The following is a 6,059-nucleotide window of genomic DNA, read 5'->3' as shown; positions in this document are numbered from 1 at the left end:
TGAGGGATAAGCATGCCACGTAGGTTTTTCTTTATGACAAAATTTACGGATTAGTGTTTTATTTCGGTAAATATGTTTAAAATATGAATAAATAACAATAAATTATATAAAATTTATTTTTTATGTTAGTATCATTTTAAAATTCAACTAATTTAAATTTATATTTTCAAATTATTTAAACAACAAAACAAAAACATACATAAAAAACAAAAAATTCAAAAGATTGATATTTCATCTGAATTTCAGAAACTCTCTATTCAATCACCATCTCTAAAGATTTATAGTTTTCTTCATCTCCTCAAAGTTTCCTAGTCCTCTCTCTCTCTCCCCCTCTTTCTCTTTCCCGTGGAGCTCCATCTTTCTCATCTGTCACACTGGCGTCGCAGTCAAACTCTGTTCTTCTCTCCTCTCCGGTCTCGCAATCAAGGTTGTCGTCGCAATCAAGGTCATCCTCGCGTCAGAGAGCGTCGCCATCTTGTGCGTTCCAGAGAGCATCGCCGTAGTCCTCTTGGTTTCAGAGAGCGTCGCCATCTTTCTCGCCGTCTTCCTCGTTCTTCATCAACGTCGTCAGTCTCTCCCTTCCAATAACATTTTTCTGTGATTTTTGTGATTTTAATTATTATAGCATTATTGTGATTTTTGTAATTAAGGTAATTTGGTTTTATTTCTATGATTTTATATTAGTTGTTGTTAATTTTGACAAAATAAAAAACTTAAGCATCAATTTAAGGGATTGTTGCTAGAGTTTCTGGGATTGCTATTTTGCCTGAAATTGGGCCTCATTAGGGAAAGTATTAATGATTGTGTATTTGCTCCTATTCCAGTGATTTCAATGGTAACTGAATATTTGGATGAGCTTATTTTGCTTTCTTGAAAAGAAAAAAAAATAGAAAAAAAAAAACAAAAGAAAAAGGAAAAAAGAATCATGTTTTTTTAATTAACTGATATGATGGAAAGAAACTTTGATTAAAAAAAGAAAAGAAGAACTGATTGTAGGAGTTCTTAAGCTATTTGTAGTCTATAGCTTACTTTAGCATATTAGAAAAATCATGTTAGTTTATTCATTTATTTTTTTAATTAACTCTATTCGGCATCTTTGATCCGAGAAGAGCAAGCAAATCCAGCATTACAATTTACATTACACGAACAAGTTTTCATCAAATCAACCATTTATATATTGAAACAAAGAATGATTTTGATTGGAATTGAGTTTCACTGATGTGATAGTGCAAACTACCTCTTATATGAACAATAAAAGGTAGAAAATAAATTAAATGATATATTGATCTGCATAAATATATAAACTCAAGAGTCTATAGTTCAAATACAAATTTATTCCTAATTTCTCTAAATTCTTGCAAAACAATGAATTACCTGTGTAATATTCCCTCTCATTTTCTCATCTATGTTCATCACTTCATCCGAATTGCTGATTGAATCCAAATTGCTGCTGCTACTTCACTAAAGAATGTAGAAGTACTTAAATTTGGTATTTCTTCTTATTCTATTACATTCTCCACAGTTTTTTCACTTTTGGCATCTTCTCTATCACTCAAGATCTCTTGTATTATTGGTTGTGTAACTATAACTTCAGAGCTCTTAAGTGAAGCTGAATCCTCCTCTGCCACAACTGAATTGAATTCATTTTCACACAAGTATGATCTAATAGAACCCCATCTTCGATTTTCTGTCAAATTTCGCCTACCCTGAGAAAAAGTAACAAAATTTGTGATATGATTAAGAAAAAACGCTTTCGAGAAAAAGTAAGAAAATTTGTGATATATATATAGCATTTTCGAGAGACTCGCTTTGCTTTCATATGAAATAGCAAAACGTTTTTTTGGAGAAGACACTTTTTACCAATTCTCTCGTAAAACCCATATCTTAACTAGCTTTATGAATTTGAGAAGAGATCAGAAGAAATAAAAATTCTGAATGAGATTTATATTAATATGGACAATGCAAAGCTATAGCATATAAAGGATAATGCTACTAACTTTAGCATTTCTACATTATTAGATAGTAAAGTGATAAAGGCCAAGCTAAAATTGAATATGATCGTGATAATAATGGTCAACAACAAACACTTCTTATTGTTACTAACTTTATCTTATAATATGGTGAAATCACATGTTAGCTAGAATTGAATATGATCGTGATCTATATGCAGGGATTTGCAGAGCTAGAATGCTGGCTCTAAATCAAGGAAAAAAAAATAATAGAAGCTGAAAAGTTAAAAAGAAAAATAAAGGTATATTGATTTAAGTGCAATGTTTTTATTGCCTTTTTTTGCATATATACTGTTTGCACATGGCTTGTAGTGTATAGGCTTCTAAAAAAGTTTTGCTTGATGCTGGGGTTATGTACTTTCTTTTATTCCTTTTTGGTTACTAGTACTACATGTTACTATTTTTTTTCTTCTTCTTTTTTGTGACAATTGATCAACTTGTGAAAGAAATGTCTGAGAGGGGATTGAGGTACTAGCACATGGTGACACTACTATTTTCATACTGCAGGATATTGATTGCATTCATACTAAAGGTAAATTCATTTTAATCCACCAAAAACTAACGTCTTAAACTTGGTTCATTTATGTATCTCCATATAAAACATTTACTCCTTGAACTTTCTGACAAGACTTGAGCATATCCTTAAGAGGATTGTGTTGATATCTGAGGCTACGAATACACAGAAACCTTCTGCCGTTACAAATACTATCACCCAACGGTATTTGTTTGCACCATGTTAATGCTAACGCCAAAATCATTTAGTTTATTAAGTTATGCCAATGACTTATTATGTTGGACCAGTTCTTGCTCATTGAAAACAGGTGAATGACAATGAAGATTATAACATCAGTAGCATATTTAAAGAAGCCTGTGATTTTATAGATTATATTGAGCAGATTGGTCAGATAGTTTCAGTTCATTATTTTGAGGGGAGAAGCGGAAGTGTTACTCTGGTTCTTGCTTACTTATGCTCAGAAAGTAAGTAAAAGAGATTTGAAATTATGCAATCTTGTTAAATAGTTAAAACAGTTAAATGTTTTTTAATCTTAATGTAAGTATTTTACATGTTATTTAAATTGGTTCATTTTTTATGGGATGGTCTGGTGTTGTATTCAAAGTCGACATATCTCAAGTTTCAGACCATCTAGCTATAGCAATAACAACTGGTTACCTAGGAAGCCTTACAACTTTTGTAAACCCTGAGTAATTAGTTAATAATTAGTTAATAAATTAATTATTAATCAAATAAATTTTAAAATGGAATTTTATAATTTATGAGTTAGAACTAATTAAAATAAGAATTTTGACACCAATTTTAAATAATTTGGCATAATATTGGGCCGAACGGGCCGAACCGAACCCGTATAAGGCCCAAGGCCCAACCCACAATACACATACACTTACTAAAAACCCCATTTTCTTCCTCCATTCAGCATGAACGCTGAAACAAATCAAGGAGAGAAGAGTTTGAGTTCCAAAAGCTAACCCTCCAATCAAATCAAGATAACTTTTGATCCGGAGTTTCGATTGCCGCATCGTTTGCAGCCACACGACTGTAGCGTCGAGCTCTACAAAGTCCAGTATGTTGTAAGGTAAGAAAATCATGTTTTCTTCCACAATTTCTCCCTTCTCAATTTCAAAATTTAGTAGCTTAGAGGTTAAGGTTTTGGGGAATTTGATGTTCTAAGGTCAATCTAGCTTGGAGAATTAGCGGGCTCTTGTTTGATTAAAGCACACACAAGGTAAGGATCCTCAAACCCTAGTAAATTCCTTGGTTAATTGTGAATGAGCATTAAGTTGGTTCATGTGAATGTGATAATATGCGTTAGGTAGTGTATATGTGAGATTGGAACTCAATTGAAGAGATTGGATGCTTGTTTAAGCCTTGTGTGCTGAGGTTTCAGTGTCGGAGGCTTGTGACCTTGCCAACTTGGGTGTTTTTGGCTTAGGGGAGTGATGAATCCATATTTGATGAGATATTTTGACTTGATTTGGATGGATTTCATCACATAAACTCACACTTAAGCATCAAAATAGCATACTTTTGTGCTTGACCCCTAATTTGGACTTGAATGTGAAAACATGCAATTTTGTACTTAAATTGAGTAATTTAACTCCACTTTTATGCCATTCGATGCCATGATATGTTTTGCGAGTGATTTTAGATCATTTAGGCTAGATTGGCTAGGCAAAAGTGGAAGAAAGCATGTACAAGGAAGGACACATGAAGAAAACAAGAAAAAGCACACACAGCTAAGTGTGCGTGTGCACAAGCATTTGTGCGTGCGCACAAGAAGGAATTTGCATGTGTGCATGCGCACAAGCACCTGTGCGTACGCACAGGAGAACATTCAGCGAAGTGTGCGTACGCACAAGACCCTGCATGTGGTTTCATTAATGAAACACGTGCTGCGCGATTTTTGAGGACTTTTGGCCCAATTTTTGAAGGCTTAATGTTGAATGGGAGTGCTATATCAAGGGGAATTGAAGACGTATGTAGGAGAGCTCACTTTAGATTAGGTTTTTACTAAGTTTTCATTAGTTTTAGTTTTTTTCATCCATAGGAGTAGGAGTAGTGTAGCATTGCTTTCTTAGGGTTTCTCAATTTCCATTGTAACATTTTATAGCAAGCTTGATTTTGGATTTTGCTTCTTTAATTGTAAGTATTCTCAATTTTCTCTTTAATTACATCTCTTTTACTTTCATTTTCTCTTGGTTCAAGTTACTTTGTTCATAATTGCAATTTTGAGTTTCTTGGAGTTTTGATTAAAGAATTTATTGTTTTATGGTTTATATTTGCTTGATTGCTTGTTTATATTTGGTTTTGTGAATAGTTGGTAGCTTTCTATTTTTTTTTTGCAAATTCTCATGTTTTGGTTTTGTGCCCACCAAGTGTTTGTGAAAAAGTCACTTGGTAATTTTGAGTAGATCTTGACACCTTGGCTTGGGGTTTGAGTTCTTAGGATACTAGAGTCATGATGTCCGACATTTAGTGGTAATTCTTAGGGAGTTAGTTGACTCTTGTTTCCATTAAAGCTAGCTTTTTATCAACTAGTTTGGTAAGTTAGCTAGGACTTATGGATTAAGGTCAATTATGTTTGCTTGACTTACTTCTCGATGTTCTGGGTTAACTAAGTGAGATTAACTCATGATAATTACCATAGTTGTGGTTATGGCAATGATAGGATTCCTTGAACTTTCATTCCCAAGTCAAGTCTCTTTTTATGCATTTATAACATTTTTTGATCTCATCTCCTTTTTCCTTGCATTAATACTAATTTTGATTATCTCTTTGTTCTTTTATTTCTTAGTTCTTTTAATCTTTCGTTCTTTGATTTGGAAACCACTCTATTTTGTCGCCAACAACCGAAAGCGTAGCATTCCAATTGCTATTCCTAGGGAGACGACCCGAGATTTAATTACTCTCGGTTAGTTGTTGTTTTGTATTGGAAAATACTAAATTTTTTATTGCAAGAGTGTATTTTGGGTTTGGACTATACATGCAATGAAGGAAATCTTATTTTTGAGTCAATTCCGAACCCATACCAAATTCTTGTCTATCAAATTGGCGTCGTTGCTGGGTACTGCAATTGGTGTTATATCTTTGGTTGTTGTAAATATATTAATAGTGTAAATAGCACTTTTTGGTTGTTTGTTTGTTTTTATTACTAAGTTTTGTTTATACTTTCTTCATGAGTTTTCCACACCATTACCACAATTTACCCCCATGGAACCCAAACACTTACCTTTTTAGTCACCAATTCTATACATCATCACCTCACTACATACAAAACCAAGATCCTTATCCTCATGAGTTTGATTGTCAACCTTCATCATCTCAAGTTTCATCTTCATATATGGATCAAGCCACACAAGAAGTATTTTTCATGCTTATTCAAGAACAACAATTGATGCACGAAAACTTGTCTCTCAACAAATTTTCCTTCGGCAAGTATACCGAATTTGTCGTCAAGTAAAAACTCACAATAGAGTGAGGTTGAATCCCACAGAGATTGATTGGTCAAGCAACTTTAGTTGGAAGAGTATGCT

The 6,059-nt window shown here is 33.3% G+C and overlaps 1 long non-coding RNA gene across 2 annotated transcripts; it reads left to right on the top strand.

The window, feature by feature from the left end:
* Positions 1-261: 261 nt before the first annotated feature.
* On the top strand, positions 262-4,601 carry LOC127748568 (uncharacterized). Of its 2 annotated transcripts, XR_008010708.1 has the most exons (4): positions 262-566; positions 2,171-2,987; positions 3,443-3,601; positions 3,698-4,601. It is a non-coding gene; the product is annotated as an uncharacterized LOC127748568 (long non-coding RNA). The 2 variants fall into 2 exon arrangements; XR_008010707.1 differs by having other exon boundaries at positions 3,443-4,601.
* Positions 4,602-6,059: the final 1,458 nt, after the last annotated feature.

The sequence above is a fragment of the Arachis duranensis genome, chromosome 6, assembly GCF_000817695.3.
Source record: "Arachis duranensis cultivar V14167 chromosome 6, aradu.V14167.gnm2.J7QH, whole genome shotgun sequence".
Lineage (NCBI taxonomy): Eukaryota > Viridiplantae > Streptophyta > Magnoliopsida > Fabales > Fabaceae > Arachis > Arachis duranensis.
Note: the sequence above shows the minus strand (reverse complement) of the source record. Positions and strands in the feature narration are given on the sequence as shown.